At 37.4% G+C, this 17,926-nt stretch overlaps 1 long non-coding RNA gene across 1 annotated transcript; it reads left to right on the top strand.

The window, feature by feature from the left end:
• The first annotated feature begins 16,131 nt into the window (after positions 1-16,131).
• Positions 16,132-17,196, top strand: LOC141482437 (uncharacterized). The gene is made up of 2 exons (XR_012465536.1): positions 16,132-16,923; positions 17,113-17,196. It is a non-coding gene; the product is annotated as an uncharacterized lncRNA (long non-coding RNA).
• Positions 17,197-17,926: the final 730 nt, after the last annotated feature.

A 17,926-nucleotide genomic window follows, 5' to 3' on the forward strand; every position in this document is an offset into this window, starting at 1 on the left:
TAAATGAATGAACCGTTATTCAATATTGAATATTCCATCATAGTTCTGACTCGAACATTATTTGAAAGTGGAAATTTCATGAAGTTCGCGATCAACCAGATTATTTTAGATTTAATTCACAACACAACAAAGTTTTTGTTTCGGGGTTGAAATTAGATGATTTTAATGTATTTCCACGTGTTAAAACCGAAAGTGACCATAAAAATTATATATTAGCTCTTGTTTTCAAGATATAGTATCATTATATTATATATATATGTATATTCTTCGGCCTGTACCACACTCAGACAATTTGCCAGTCCCTTCTCCAGCCTAAAACTATGAAATTTTAGAGGAAGGTGATGAAGAATGTTTAGAAGAAGCAACCCATCCTTCTACATCCTATGACCCTGATTTTGAGGTAAGCGATAGGTCTAGTGATCCGCACAGAATTAGTCAAGCAGAGTTGAGTGACCTTATAAGAGATCTTCGCTTGTCTAAGGAAAAGGCTGAGCTGTTAGGGTCAAGACTACAACAGTGGAATCTTCTAAAACATGATGTGAAAATATCTCAGTACAGACAGCGTCAAAAAGATTTGCTTCCTTTTTTTGAGAAAAAAGAAAACCTCGTAGTTTGTTCTGATATTAATGGTTTGATGGACTGCTTGAATTTGGATCACACTCCATCTGAATGGAGACTGTTTATAGACTCTTCAAAACTAAGCTTAAAAGCTGTACTTCTGCATAATGGAAATCAGCTACCCTCTATTCCTATAGGTCATGCAGTTCACATGAAGGAAACGTATATAAATATGAAAACACTTCTCCAATCAATCAAATATGAACAACACAAGTGGCACGTCTGTGGTGATCTGAAAGTCATTGCTATACTCCTAGGAATGCAATTAGGGTTCACCAAGTACTGTTGTTTTTTGTGTCTGTGGGACAGTCGGGATAGAAAATCTCACTATAAAAAAATGAACTGGCCTACACGAGACCTAAACCCTAATGAGAAAAATGTAGTTTACGAGCCTCTTGTAGATCCTAAGGATGTTCTCCTTCCTCCATTACATATTAAGTTGGGACTAATGAAAAACTTTGTGAAGGCCATGGACCAGGAAGGACAAGCTTTTAAGTACTTGAGAGCAAGGCATCTTTATTGGGCCTCAAATCCGTGAAATCGTAAATGATCCTGCTTTTGACATGATTTTAACAGGAAATGAAAAAAGAGCCTGGGAAGCCTTTAAGGGGGTTGTACATGGGTTTTTAGGTAACAAAAGAGATGATAACTTCACAGCATTCGTTAAAGAGCTTCTTCAAGCTTACCACCAACTTGGATGCAACATGTCCTTAAAAATTCATTTTCTTCACTCTCATCTTAATTTCTTCCCACAAAACTGTGGAGCTGTGAGTGACGAACATGGAGAAAGATTCCATCAAGACATTGCCTTAATGGAACAGAGATATCAGGGCCGTTGGAATGAAGCAATGCTTGCAGAGTACTGCTGGTCTGTGTGTAGGGATGCTCCAGAAGTGTTTTATAAAAGACAAGCTAAACGACAGCGATCTTACAATGAATCGGATGGACTTAATTGAAATTTGGTGGTACAAACTTCTTTTATTTGTCAAAACACTAAGAATAATGTTTTTTTTTATTGATTTTGTACTTAAAATATTCTAAAAGAAACATAACAATATTGTTTTATGTACTTTCACTTTTCACGTATAGTATAACTACTCTTTAAGATTAAGTACTGTGTATCTCAAAAACCAGAGCTAATAAAAATTTTTCATTGTTATTTTCGTTTTTATCACCCCAAAATTAGTAGAAATTGACTAATTTAGTGTAGGAAACATTCAAAAAATATTTTTTTGTTGTGTTGTGATCAATTCTCGTCTCATTTGTTCCCCTACATAACCCAATTCTACAACCATTTCATCATATTTTCAAACGACATCATCACATCTTTAATTTCTATTTGTGGCATTTTTTCGACAAGTGAACACGGAAGATTCCATGTTCAATTACCATCACCAACATTTTTTTTAGAACATATGTTTTTTTTTTCCTTTTTTTTACATTCTATTGTTGTTTTAATTCGTTGCGTTTTTCATTAAGACTAGTGTATTCATTTCAATAATTTTTTTCCTACTCTAATACACCTAGCAAAATATATGTGACTACATTTTGCTTTTCATAGTTTCACATCAGCTTGTAAGTAATAATAACATTTGAAAATCACTCAAAAAAAGTGTATTCACAATAAGTGCATGTAATGTTTAAAGTAACCAACGTATTTATTTGAGTAATTTCTCATTTCCGTGTTAGGAATTACACGTTAAAAGGTAAGATCTCGTTAATCCTCAGCTCACACAAGTTTCGACTTCTGAGGGTTGTCGTTCGTAGGGGTGCAACAGTAGATTAACGGTAGAAACAGATTTTTTGTTTACTATTATACATCATGATTTTTTTGAACGTTTAATTGATGTAATAACCTATTCTTGATAGATAGACATATGCCATCGCGGTTTCATTGCGGACCTATGAAGAATAAATATATGTAGTGAATTGTTTTGTTATATATCAAAGCTCCTCGGGTAGCACCGCCGCACCGACTGCGAATAACATAACATCACTATATTTCAACCAATTAACACAAAATATCCAAAAATTATACATTAACACCATCCTCTGGAGTCACTCCGTCTCTTGGAGAGTTCTGAACCAGGTCTAACCATTTCAAAGAATGATACTGGGCATTACATAACTCTAACTTAGTTTTTTCCAAGGCAGAACACAATTACTACAGAGAAATCCTCAAGGCGCTTTCCGAGCGATGCCTGTGCAAAAGTAGCGATTCACATTGGATTTGGAGCAGCCTCAGTCAGTCACGTATTTCTGATATGTACTGCTCTTGGTGGAATCAAATGTGCCAAGTCACTTGAATACTTCCCATGAAAGTATTTATAGGAGAGAGACAAATCTCCAACCTTTCTTCGATGTTCCAGACTATGAAGATTACACGTGATGTTCGCCTCTCCAATCAGGCGGATGAATCTTTTCTGGATGGAATCCATTAACTTCAAGGTATATTTGGGGGCAGAACTCTGTACATGAGAACAGTACTTCAAAGAAGGTCTGATTTGAGCTTTGTAAAGCATCAAGAGTTGCTGAGGTGTGTACAGTGTTCTGGTTCGGAACAGTGTTTCAAATTTTTGAGAAGCAGCCTTTGCAATTCCAGCGACATGGATGTGCAAAGACATTTCAACCTCCAACATTATCATCGAAGCAGAAAGCGGAATTGTCTAACCTGACATTATTATATCCGGTTCCGAGACATTTATTTTCTTGGGGAAAACTGATTCATGGGTTCTTTCTGGCATTGAATTGAACCTGGTTACTTTCACCCCAATTCAAAACACTTCTAGATCCTCATTAAGATATGCAATCTTCTGTTGCCGGTAAAGATATTCCTCCCTAGCCGATGTTCTGAAATTCAAATGAAAGTTCGAAACAAGTGTGGTGTCATCAGCAAAGCCATATATTGAATTCTTGGTTTTTTCCAATGAGCCGTTGATATTAAATGAAAAGCAGACAATATGGATCCCTGGGGAACACCAGCGTTGATGGTGAAAGTATTCGAGAGACATCGACGTCCACTTGCAGGGAAGGTTTTTTCAGGAAGCTGAAGAGCCATACACGAAAATGATCCGCTATAGCATCGAAGTTTGGCCAGCAAACCCTCATACCACACACGGTCTCACGAATATCATGCACAACAGCTGTTCATTCTCCATGTTTCTCGATTGCGTTATTCCAAATATGGGTAATATACTATAGCCTGTTGCTGCCTGTTGATCTTTGTTCCCGGAAGCCTTATTGATGACCACTCAAAATGTTGAAGCCTCCCAAATATTTGAGGATATGGTGGTTTACGACTTTCTCAATGATTTTTGATATCACTGATAGTAGAGCGACTGGTCTATAGTTATTTGGAAGATTTTTCTAGCCCTTCTTGGGGAAAAAGACTGAACGCGAGCAATCTTCCAACAAGAAGGAAAAACTCCTTTTTTGTAAGACAGGTTGAAAAGTCTGCAGAATGCTGGTGCGAGTTCATTTGCGCACTTTCTAAGAACGATGACGGGCACTTCATCAGGGACTGATCCCTTGTTGATATTGAGCTGTTTCAAAATTGTCCTGACAATTAACAACTTCAGCTACCGACCAGAAGAATCTAGACCCGTTGGAATTGGCAAGCAGTTTATGCTTAATTATCTCATTGTGGAGTTATTTGCTTTCATTTATCCTAAGTTTGCCGCCGTTGCGAGCATTGACAAACCTAGTTCGGTTTTTGACACTGGGATTTTTGCGCCACTGCCGTTAGGAGAGATTTTTGGAGGCGATAGTTGCTCGCAATTTATGTTGAACCAAGATTAGCCGTTAGATGGTTGTTTCATTGAAAAAGGAATATATACATACATGGATGATAGTATAACTTCCGTGACTTCAGAAACACAAGTCGATGAGTCTTTAGAGCTGAAACAAACGAATTTCGGAAATGGTCTTGAAAATTCTCTCATTCAGCTGATCTGTAATGCCAAACTTCCATTCAACACTGAAATGAGTTTGTAGTCAGAAGATCCCAATGGAGACCTTAAGGTGACTGTAAATTTCTGAATTGGTTGTTAGATATAGATCCAGAAGACTGGCATATTCTCCATCACGATCAGGAATCCTGATTGGCTCGTTTAAAAACTGAGTAGGTCCGCTGCTTATTGCAAAAAAGTATCTGTACAAGTTGACTATTGGTTCTTGTCCACAATTTTTCATCGGACAAGCCGGACGATCTTTTCCTAAAAAATAAAAGACTCTAGATGTAGTTTTTTGAACAATTCAACACTTGTGAGCTATCTTTTGACAGAAAGTCATGAGTTCAATCACGGTTACGACGTATTGCATTTGAAAGAGAAAAGTTCAAAAGTCAACCTTTCGGAATGTTCAGAAATCAAAAGATGTGAAAATTCAGGATTATTGTTCGATGGTCAAATATATTCAAACGGTTGTTGGTGATAAGATCAGATCTTAAAATTGAAACTTGTATTCATTAGTCTTCAGTCTTTTGAACTGTTTCGAGATAGATAAACAGCGCAGGTGATGAAATTTGTCAGGTGGTTATAGTCAAAATGATTCAAATTACTATAAAAGCAGGTCACAGAATTTTTACAAGCAGTATTATGACACCCGAAGATTCTATCGTATAGCGAAATACTTGTGGTATTTAAAGTTTATAGCCTTCCATATTATATTCTATTCAATTATGAAACATCAAAAAACATTTTCCTTTTCTATTAGTAATGGCACTGTCAAGCCTAGTGGAAAATATTAGACAAAACATGTTTGAATCAGCTATCACGCCTCCATGGGCGGCCAAGGTTTATTTAACAATTCATTGATTGAACGAATCACTAGCGCTAACCAACCAGTCACCATCTAGGTCAGGTCCAAAGTGAGTGGGTCTATTCGACATTCCACGGCAACCTGCAAAGGTTTATTGTGGCTCACACCTATTCACACTCGACCAAATGAACCCAGCTTCTTAACGAAGCCGAGTAGTCTGTATGGTGAGTGGTCTTTCAGGTCAGATGGTAAGAGTTCGGCAGAGCCGAATTTGTGCTTGCCCAGCGGGGCAAGCACAAATTATGTGCTCTGCTGTTTCATCATTTTCCAAACAGAGGCGACACACACTGCCTTTCGACAGTCCGAATTTCTGCATATGAGGATTCAAATGACAGTGACCTGTAAGAAGGCCTATTAGACATTGTAGTCCATTCCTACTTTAACCCAACAGCTGTTTGGTATCAAGCTTTGAAGGGTGAATGAAAGCCTTAGAGTGAGCCAATCTTGGAATATTCTGCCAGAAGACATAAATCTTCTTGCCATCCAGGGGTTCAATCTTTGTTTGGCAAAGCCTTAAGCGACGCCAATGACAGGTTCTGGTTCGATGAAGCTGCTTGGCCACCATCTAACTAAATGCATGAATTTTCTCTAAAAATGACTAATTTTCCTGTATCAGACCGACATCGAGACGTATGATTCTGCCATCAAAGCGAATAATCCGATAGCGAAGATTTAATCATCTTCGCGGGAGGAATGTGAATGAGTGATAAACCACACTCGACGGTCGATATACCTAAATCTCGTTCAACGACTGTTGAATTTGCATTTAAATTAATTATTTCTCGAGTGCATTTCCTCAAATTCACCGCATTTTCCATCCAGTGGTGGAAATTTGAATTTACAGCATGATTTGCGTAGGATCCGCTACAGAGACTGGAATTGAAAACAGCCAGGTCGGATTAGATGAATATATGGAGGTGTTGAGGTGTAGTAAATCGCTGTCTTCCATATCAATTACCAACTAGTCAGTTGAAAAATAGAAATGCACTGCCCACAATATTTATTGTTCAACTGTCACTTCTTGTGGAGAATAAAGAGTTTTGGAAGGGACAGACTACCGAGTCTACCACAAAAAATTGTTCTTAAAAATAATCTTCGATATACGAATTTTTGAAATGAACATTTGTGTACATTTTGCTACACAAGATTTTATGTATGAAACATAAGTATTTCAGACGACCACGTCCTCAAACTATTGTTATGTTTTTCCCATAGGTTAAACATTAATTAACCACACTGTAAATTGAACCCAACTCTATTCCGCTACTACACTGACAATACAATACAAAATCTCTAACTAAACTTCAGACTGATTTTCAAATGTATATCTCCTTATCAGCTCAATTCGTACGGCACATTCCGAACTACATTCTGCCTCCTACACTGTGTTGCCAATGACCTGGTGAATACCAGGTCTTTGAAGGTAATTGAAGGTTCTTCCTGGTGATTTTGTAACAAAATTTATGACGGACACTTACCGAACTCACGATAGAGTAAAAATCCTTGCATTATTTTGTATGACATTAAGAGTTATGACGGAAATCACGATTGCCAACAACTAAATATCAAACCTGGTCACCACTCAATCATTAAAACATCCGAACATTTGCTGTAATGTGCTATTTTGAATTGACCCCAATGGCATCGTTAATAGTTCTAATCGCAGATTTTTTTACCGAAAGATTTTGAAGTAGAGGACTAGCTCATATTCTGTGTATTTATATCCTCCTTCATCACTACATTATTGAAGGATAGAAATGCTCCAATTGTGCACGAGTTCTTGAGTCACTGTAAAATCGCGTGACTTGAAGAGGACGGATGTAGCTCTCTACAGTCGACTCTTAAGAAGAGCTCTGCGGAAAACAGGTCCTGACTCCTGGCAACAATGAAGAACTGGAAAAGTTTAAGGTATCTATCCACAACAAAATAGACATTGCCTATAAGGAATCCTGTCCGATAAGGATGGTTCAAACACATGGCACAACCCAACCAACCCATGGTGGTGCCTTGAATTGGAACACCCCAGAAAAACAGCGAGAACGACCTTTAACAAGGCAAAACGTACAATACTCGAAGAGGACTGGGGTGTATATCAAGCCAACCTCAGAGAGTTCAAGAAAGTCTGCAGACGAAAGCAAACAGAAGTCTGGAGAGTCTATTGTGAGATAGTCGAAGACTTCCTACTAGCTTCTAGGCTACAGAAGGCACTCTCAAATGACCACCATAGGAGTATCGGCATCCTGACGAGGGAAAATGGCGACAAAGCCGCCAACCTTCAGGAGAGTGCTGAGATTCTTATGGAAACTCACTTCCCAGGTTCTGTCTTTCCTGGAACGATGAACTGGATGGATGTACCAACAACACCCTCACAATACGACTGGCAATATGCTAGTGCAGTAATTGATGAGGACAAAATAAGATGGGCTATATCGGGCTTTTCCCCCTTCAAGTCACCAGGATCTGACGGTATAAGACCAGCCCAACTTCAGTGGGAACTGGACACTTTTATGCCGCACCTGGTTGGAATATCCAGAGCATTTCTAGCTCTGAGGTATATTTCCAGTAAGTGGAGAGAAGTAAGAGTAGTATTTATACCCAAACCAGGTAAGATGGACTACACCCTACCAAAAGCATTCCGACCAATTAGTCTAACATCGTTTTTCTTTAAAACTATGGAGAGGCTATATGAGCGATATATAAGAGATGAAGTACTTGTTAACAACCCACTTCATCCAAATCAGCATGCATGTACCCCGGGAAGGTCTACTGATTCGGCCTTTCACCATGTGGTTGGCAGAATCGAGAGATCATTGGACAACAAAGAATCCACCCAGGGTATATTCATAGATATCGAGGAAGCGTTTGATAAAACAACCTTTCCAACAATTACCAGCAACTACACTCCAGGAATGTACCCCTGGTAGTAGGAGAATGGATACTCCAGATGCTCTCTAGCAGAGCAATAAGTATCTATCTATAAGTCCACAGGGAGAGGTTTCATCACCCCTTCTCTGGAACATAGTTCTGGATACCCTAATTAATCACCTTAACAAACATGGATTCTACACAATTGCATAAGCAGATGACATAATTATCTTGCAGACCGTTAAATTTGTAGACACACTGTGCGATAGAGCGCAGGATGGGCTCAAATTAATAGAAACATGGTGTAAGGAACACTCACTGTTGATCAATCCCAAGAAGACTGAGATAGTCCTTTTCACCAGGAAAAGAAGTTTAACGGGCTTAAAACCTCCCGAAATCTTCAAAAGCAAACCAAACTTCTCTGAAGAGGTGAAATACCTTGGTACTATCCTCGACAAGAAGCTAACATGGAACTCTCATCTACAGAATAGAGCAAAAAGAGCATTCGTGGCTTATGAGCAATGTCGGAGGACAGTGGGATGCGCATGGGGTCTTTCACCCCGTGTGGTCACGTGGATCTACACTGCAATAATAAGACGTATGTTAACGTTTGTAGCCATTGCATGGGGACCGAAAGTTCTACAAGCAACGGCCATCCAAAAATTATATCAAATACAAAAAATCTCTCAGATTTTTTGGGGTATATTATATTTCCAAACTGCAATCTCAAAAATGAAAATAAAACTAAATGCCTCTGGAATAGTGTAAATGAAGCAAAAAATAAAATTAAAATAACGAAAATGAAAGTGAAAAACAATAAAATCATCATATATAGGAAAGATCAGCAAATGCATTTAATCAACACTACAGTGAAATAGGGGAAAAATTGCAGATAAAATAAAAACTCCCGTTGACTATTAAGAAAAGAATTTTAAAAATGCAGAAAATAGCAAATGTCCGGATATTCCCGAATATTTCCAAAAACAGTACCGTCAAACCACTCTTAAAGATCAGTGATAGACTTCAAATCAACAATTACAGACCCATTTCACTGATTCCAAATATAACAGAAATTATTAATAAAAAGGGATGCATTATACAGACTTACATCAGTAATGTATGAAGCACTAGATGATTAAAAGCCAGCGATTTGTATCTTTGTCAACCTCTCCAAGGCGTTTGACACCGTCTATCACAAAATGCTGCTAGAGAAATTGGAGAATATTGGCATGCACGGCAAAATGTCCGATCTCCTGGAATCGTATCTCTCTGATAGAGAACAAGTGGTAAATATCGATGGTATACTGAGTAATCAGGCAAAAGTTATGTATGGTGTCCCGCAGGGAACAGTCTTGGGACCTGTTCGATTCACCATATATATCAATAGGTTGTTGACACTACAATTAGTAGATGAAATTTTGAGTTTTGCTGATGATACAGCTGTACTGTAGAAGTCAAACACGTAGGAACAACTCAAAATGAAAGCTGAAGTTGATTTCAACACAATCGTCAGGTGGTTTGAACATAACAAATCAACATTGAATCTTTTTTCCAGAGATCCTCACTTTCCTGGCTTGAGAAGATATCATTCTTCCCATGGTTATCGTCTGATGCACGAAGTCGTCCAATGCACGTTGCATGTAGACGATCCCGAGTGCCTGATCCATGGAAGATGAGAGGAGAGCCGTGTCATCGTCGTAGAGGGATACCTTCACACGCTCGTCCTCGGGGGGTCACTGGTGTGAAGTGAGTACAGCGTGGGAGAGAGCACAGCCCCCTGTGGCACTATAGTGAGAATCGGAGAGCCCTCTACCCTAACCTGAAATGTTTTACCGGATCAGACCCCGAGGCAGGTCGAACACGACCAGCTTATCCAAAAGACCTCCGTTTCTGAGAGCGCGATGTCTATCAATACAGCCCTAGTCTGCCCGCGATAGTACATAGGCTCATCCGGATCCAGCACAAGATATATATGCCTGTCGACATGCGTATAGAGCGCTTAGCCGTTTCGATTTGTGGCTCTGCTCCATAGTCTGTACTTGACGTTAAAGTCACCAGCAGCAATTTTCGGTGTTTTGCTTCCCATCTGCAGTTCATTTAGTGATTCTGGGAGCAAAAGATTTTGGAGGGTTGTAAACTGAGATTATTCTGTGACTACCCCTGCTCAGTCGAATTTCGACTACCATGACTTCAATTCCGTGTAATCGAGCACTGTCAATGTCGTATTGGACTTACTGAGGGGATCGTTTGACAAAAATGCCAACTCCCCTTCCAGTACGTCCAACACGTTTCCTGTGAAGGAATATGTAGTTTGGAATGACAATGGATTCGTTTCTCAGATGTGTCTCTTGGACAAGAGCAGTTCCGGTTATCACGTCGGTATTCACTGTGAACATTTTCTGAAGCACGGGAAATAAACAATTTTTTCATCTGGTCCAGTGCGGCACAGAAGTCTGAAACCCCCTGCGTCTGAGGTGAAGGTTCAGGTTGAGGGGGATAGGCCTTGCGGTACTGCTGGCACCCATGGATGCAGCTCTAGCAAAGCTGACCCCCTCCTGGACGCGTCCAGACCCTCACTTATATTTGGAATAACGTAACCGAGAATGTAGGGTCAAGAGCTCTTGCGCTTGATATTTATAAGGCCTTTGACCGTGTGTGGCATGAGGGTTCATGTGGAATAAACGCCCTGATAACTGTTTTCCAAATAGATTTGATCTCCAGCGATTCAATTTGAATGTGAATCACTTCATTCGCGCAGGCACCGCTCTTAGAACACGTTAAGGATTTTTCTGTAGTGATTAGATAACCCATAGAATTAGGCCTAACAGTTCCCATAGATATAACTGTCAAAGGAAAATAAAGGCCAAATCCCCCGAAGCCCCGATACATTCGGGAAGGTGCGCCAGGAGGGTGCAAATTGTTATATATCTTTACACTCTCATACATTATTGATTTTTCCGTTAATTCTAAGTGGGGAAGGGGAGAGGCAATTTTTTTCTCGTTATTTGACGAGTATTATGGCTTGTTCGAGTGCGCTCAGTATCGGAGACGTTGGACTTGTACTCATGCTCCAAACATAGAGTTTCAAGTATAAAAATGGAAGTTAAAGTCAAAATTATGTGTTTTATAAATAACGGTCTACAATGGTCGTTGTATTTAGCTCTGGATATGAATCTGACTGCTCGTTTTTGCAGGACAAAAACATAATCGAATAATTGCTTGCTGCAATAATCCCAAAATGAAATACCGTATCGCAGGTGTTATTCGATTAGAGAAAAATATGTCTAGACCTAGTTTCTCAGACACAGCTCTCACTGCAAAGTAGCCCGATGACAGTTTCCTGTTGAGACTTCGGATGTGGAAACGAAATTTCAGGTTACTATTGATTTCAATGCCAAGAAATTTGGTATCGAGTTTGTTTTCAATGGTTGTAGTGTCAAATATAAGAGGTTCATGAATGTATTTGCAGGTTAGAAGGTTACCTTTTTTTGCATTGAAGCAGAGATGGTTTGAGTGGACCTTTTTTAATTCATCTTCCATTTTTGATTTCAGTAACTCAAAATTAAACTCCTCCCACATTAGGGCCGTGTCATCAGAAAAGATTGTGAACTCACCCTGTATATTAATACTGGCTAAGTCATTTATATATAAAAGGAATGATATCGGCCCAAAGACTGAACCTTGTGGAACACCACCCCTGATATTTCGTAATTTGAAATTGGAGTTGTTCTCTTTCATTCTCACAAGTTGCTTTCTGTCAGAGAGGCATGACTCGAACCAATTGTAGCTTACATCTCTATATCTATAACACTGAAGCTTTTGGAGCAGTACCCCGTGATTGACGCAGTCAAAGGCTTTCGATAAATCGCGAAATAATGCCCCAACGGCTGCGCCATCATTCATCCTGTCACGGTGTCACTGGTGGAGTGCAAGAGGAAGGTTTTAGTCACAAGTATGTTTTGCATATAACACAACAGATCTAAACCTGTTGAATTTGAGGTCATAACAGGAAGTTGATTGTTGTTAATCGAACAAATCTACTTATTTACCATATATCGGATTTGAAAGCCGTGTTAATCACATCAAATTTCTTAATGGGATTTTTTTCAAAACCTCGTATGGGCTTTTCCATACTATCAACCACTTATGATTTCCATACGGAAAAAAAATCTCAGTGGATATGACTTATCAAACCTTCAATCAATATCTGGAATTCAATTCAATCAGTTCGAATGAAGTGATTCATAGTTAATTAGTTATGCACTCATTTGGTTGAACCATTCCGTAACATCCTACGAAATCTCCAGTATGTAATGAAAATTCAATCTTAATATTCCACTACCGCAACTCATTCAATTATAAACCAAACTCCCCCTTCCTGTTACAACATATTTCTCTTCTGAACCTAGTTATCGCCCAGGAAAGTTTGTAGAACGAAAGGACCTAATCCTCCGCTAGTCGGTTAGGAACACGCTCTCTAAAGATGAATTATCTTCATTGTGAATTACTAGCGGATTCACAGTTCCCTGATTTGGCCGAATAGAATGACCAAACAAGTTTCACGTCGTGTATCAGTGCCGATTACGATCGGTAATCAAAGGAGAAACTATACGTTCATTTGCAAAGTTGGTCAATTCCTGGAACTGATTACAAATCGACAAAAGCATCAATTTTCCGTTTGAATAGTTATTAATATAATGGAACTGTCTTCTATGTGTCAGAAGCGGTTGTAAAATATACTGTAATATATATACAGCGGGACTCACGGTCGATGGTAGGTTAGACGTTTCTGGAAAACGCAAAGCATGATTTTTCTGAAAATTTCACCTCTCACATTTCCTTACCTGTTCCATCGACCTAAAATATTTTCAGCATTGCGGCGTTGCAACTTCTATCAAAAAGTCCTAGCATTTATATTTTTTTTAAATAGAACACCCCGTACATTGATACATTTTTGGAATCGCTCTAGTATTTTATTACTTTTTTGATAATAATGTCCTATATTTATCTCTATCTGTTTTCGAGATAAAAAATAAATTGTGCTAAATATGGTCCAAAACATAGCCTTAATTGAAATTAAGTACATCAGTACTCTCAATTCATGAAAAAAGTTGATATTTTTAAGATAGTTTGGAGAAACTCAAAATATTCAAATAACACCAAGAAATCGACTCCATATCATACAAGGCGTGCTGAAATTACTATTATTTCCATTGTGCATAAAAGTAGTCGAAAGTTCATTTTTTCAAATAAAACCCCCTGTATATCACTCGATAAATTGGAAGATGGTGAAAGATGCTTCAAGATGAAAGCTGTTTTTGTGGAAAAATAGTTATTCACGTTTTACCTACAAGTGTTGAAAGTGACATTTTATTTTGTGAGTGGGGATTATTGCAAAACGAGCGTCAGCAAGTGGAGCAAACTCACGAGCAAAATAAAATCACTTTCAACAAATGAATCATACAATTTTTTTTTGTATAACGTTACTGCTGATAATAAAAAAAAATATAGGGTCCATGGGATTTGAACACACGATCTTTGGATTACAAGGCATATGTTACAACTACATACGCCAACTCACGTTATTTTAAGAAGGATTGTTGGTTAGTCATGAAGGACTTTCTACAGTTGGACTGAATACTACTTCGTCGTCGTCAGTAACTTCACAGGGATTTAATATTACCAATAGCACGAACTGTATGTGTGAACTTTTCTAAATGATTTTTTGGTAGGTGTTCTGATTGAAGTGTTTCTATCAAAGAGATTTTCAATAATAGTTGTACAAAAAATAATTATTAAAGAATTTGATTTCTAGGTAGCCGTGGAAATATCAAGCTTATGACAGTTTGGTGACTTTTATAAGTAATTGATGAATGGTTATTGACGGTGTTTCAAAAAATCGCCAAAAATGAATGCAAATATTGATTATTCAAACGAAGTTCTTATGAAATTATTTATTATACACGGACAGTCAAATCATTGCCAGAACTTGTAGAAAATTTAACCAAATGTATCCTGAATTAACACCAATGAACGAGAGGAAGTTTGTAAGATTACAAAATAATTTCTTTAACTATGGCTCAATGTTAAAAGCGCCTTCAACATTACCAAAATCTGTTACTTCAAATGAGGACAATACTGTTGACGTTTTGGCATATTTTTATGCATATCCAAAAGCTTCCATTCGCAGTGCAGAAAAAGATTCAGGTGTATCACATGCTTTTGTACAACGAATTTTGAAAAATCACGGAATGCATCCGTATGAATTTATCAAAGTTCAAGCTCTGAAAGTAGAAGACTTCGAACGTAGAATGCATTTTTGTGAATCCCTTTTGATTCATACACAGAAAGATCGGGAATTTTTGTCAAAAATAATTTGGAGCGAAAATTCGCGAGGGATGGTATTTTCAACAGAAGTGATAAACATTTTTGGGCTGATCATATTCCTCATGTTACAAAAGAAATGGGTTTTCATGAAAAATTTGACCTGAATGTTTTCTGTGTTCTGAAGAACAATAAAATTAGCTTTTTTATTTATGAAAACACACTGAATGCAGAGAGATACCTCCAAATATTGAAGATGACGGTAATCGATTTTCTTGAAAATTTGCCTTTAGAGAAATATAGGAATTCGTGGTTTCAACTTGGCGGAGCGCCAGGTCATTCCACCCAGGAATTTTCCAGGAAACTTGACGATCTCTTCGATTTTTTTTATGGGGTGTTTTGAAAGAAAGGGTATACAGTACTCCAGTGCCCACCAAAGAAAAATTTCGACGGCGAATAATGCGGAGTATTGAAGATCTGAATCCCCAAGAAATTAAAAAAGCAACCACAAGTCGCGTACAAACAAACATTTTAAAGTGTTTAGAATGAAATGGACAACATTTTCAGCATTTATTGTGAAAATGTGATATATTGTTTGCAGTTTTGTTATTTTGAATCATCCTATTCTGTTATTGTCTGTACTTTCACATGTTTTAGCCCACAAAATCTTACTTTTTACCTAGAAATGACTGATTTTTGGTACAGTTGTTCCCTGTAAACTTTGAGCCATAGTTAAGGAAATTATTTTGTTACCTTACAAACTTCCTCTCGTTCATTGGTTTCATTCAGGATACATTTGGTTGAATTTTTCACACGTTCTGACAATGATTTGATCACTTTGTTCATGTGTATAATAAATAATTTCATAAGAACTTTTAGCACACCCTGTATGAAATGGAGTCGATTTCTTGGTGTTATTTGAATATTTCGAGTTTTTTCAAACTATCCTCAAAATATCAACTTTTCATGAATGTAGAGTACTGATGTACTTAATTTCAATTAAGGCAATGTTTTGGACCATATTTAGCACAGTTTATTTTTTATCTCGAAAACAGATAGAGATAGGTATAGGACACTATTACCAAAAAATTATTAAAATACCAGAGCGATTCCAAAAATGTATTAATATACGGGATGTTCCACAATGGAACATCCCGCCGCAATGCTGAAAATATTTTACATCGATAAAACAGGTAGGAAAATGTGAGAGGTGAATATTTCAGAAAAATCACGCTTTGCGTCTTCCAGAAACGTCTAACCTACCATCGACCGTGATTCACGCTGTATAGAAGAATGTTTTATAATTTTCGGGTATGCAGTCAATAGGGGGATGGTAAAATAAGTGAACTCTTTTTTCTGTTCTAGCTTTCGAGTCTTTATTGGCTCTTCATCAGGAACTCTACAATGAATTGATTGGTTTTAATATTTATTTAACAAATTGTGAAATGTGTGACACTTACGAAAGTGAGGTTAGTAATCCCTTTTACTTGCCGCTATTTGTAATAATAATAATAATAATAAGGTTTATTTGGATAAAATTCAACATTATATCTTATAAACTATGTAAAACAAATAAACAAGGAGAGAAACCGCAAAGCCATTGGCTGTCCGCGGTGAGGGTGGTTTATTAATAGTTATTTTATTCCTTAAGTATTTTAAATTAAAATTTTGAAATACAATGTAGGTTGCAAATTTTTAACATAGATAAAATTGATGCAGTAAAATTGTGTAAAACAAGATAAAAATATAACAATAGTAAATATAAATCATTACAATACTGAAAGCATGTTATAGATCATTAAATTGATAGAGTACTATAGAATTAGTAATAATGTTTAGTTACCAAGTGCATGGATATGGTGAAGTTTACAGAATAAGCCTACAGTAAACAAACATGAATCCCACAGAAACTCGAGGTTGTACATGGGAATCCGGTGAGTACACATGTATCATAGCCATAAAATGCAATTTCCATGTCAGTTGGCAATTAAATAATTATTTCTTTTACATATGTATACCTTAATTGATGAATTTATTTGATAACACGAATTTAAATCTATTGTATATTTCTCATTTACAATTCAGGAAATCATGTACATTATTTCTCTGCAAACTGAATATATATTGTTTTATCCTTTTTATGATGACACTGATAGAATTCGTCATGATTATTTCTTTTTTCAAGTTTTCAGGAACATGGTTGAATACCCTTTGGCATAAGTAATAGTGATTTCTCTGGCCAAGATTCCTTTTAGTTGCAGTTGTTTTCGTATACAAATTTGATTTTTGTCTAGTTTGGTAGGTGTGGTCTAATTTTTGTAGTATGTTATTTTTGTTTTTGTAGGTATGTAACATAATGTTGAAAAAGTGGAGTTGCCTCAAGTCATAAATCTTTGTTTCAGTAAATAGTCTTTCAGATGGGTAATTCCTCACTTTTTTATGGATAATTTTTAGGAAGTATTTTTGCAATATTATTAACTGTTTCAGGTGTACTTCTAAGGCACTTCCCCAAACCAGGATCCCATACTGCAGTCTCGACTCGATAAGGGCATAGTACAATATTCTCATATGGTTAGTATCTAATATATTTGAAAAATATTTGAATCTGTAGAGCATGCTCCTGAGAGTGTTTACAACATTCCGTACGTGCCTATCCCATCTAAGATGTTGATCAATCGTTATACCCAGGTATTTAATATCATAATTTGCATGTATATTTATGGACTCGTTTTTATATTTAATGGATAAACAGTTAAATTCTGGGTGTCGATTTTTATAGCAGGTGTAAGACATGTATTTCGTTTTTTCGTAGTTGATAGTCAATTTTCGTGAACTGAACCAGTTCAGGATTTTTTCCATATCACCTTCAGATTTGGATTTGAGGTTCATCCAGCTCGTGTCTGTGTAAAATATCACGGTATCATCAGCGAAACTGATAACTTCACCAGTTGTATCCAGCGCCATTAACTCGTTGAGGTATATTATGAACAGAACTGGTCCAAGTACTGTGCCTTGGGGTACTCCACACAAAATCTTTCTCATTGCTATAGGTTTCATTTATTTTTACCATTTGTTTCCTCCCTGATAGATAGCTTGAGAAGAGCCTATGGGGGGTTCCCCGTATACCTATTCTCTCCAAAGCTTCTAGTAGTAAGGTATGATCCACTGTGTCGAATGCTTTGGAGAGATCTAGGAAGATGCACAGGGCTGGGTAGCCATCATCGACAGCTTCATAGACTCTCTTTAGAAGATTACTGATGGCGTCATTTGTTGATTTTCCTTCCCTAAACCCAAATTGCTT

This window comes from Leptinotarsa decemlineata, unplaced genomic scaffold (assembly GCF_025532065.1).
Source record: "Leptinotarsa decemlineata unplaced genomic scaffold, Ldec_3_MD MMD2_tig00001064_RagTag_RagTag, whole genome shotgun sequence".
Taxonomy (NCBI): Eukaryota; Metazoa; Arthropoda; class Insecta; order Coleoptera; family Chrysomelidae; genus Leptinotarsa; species Leptinotarsa decemlineata.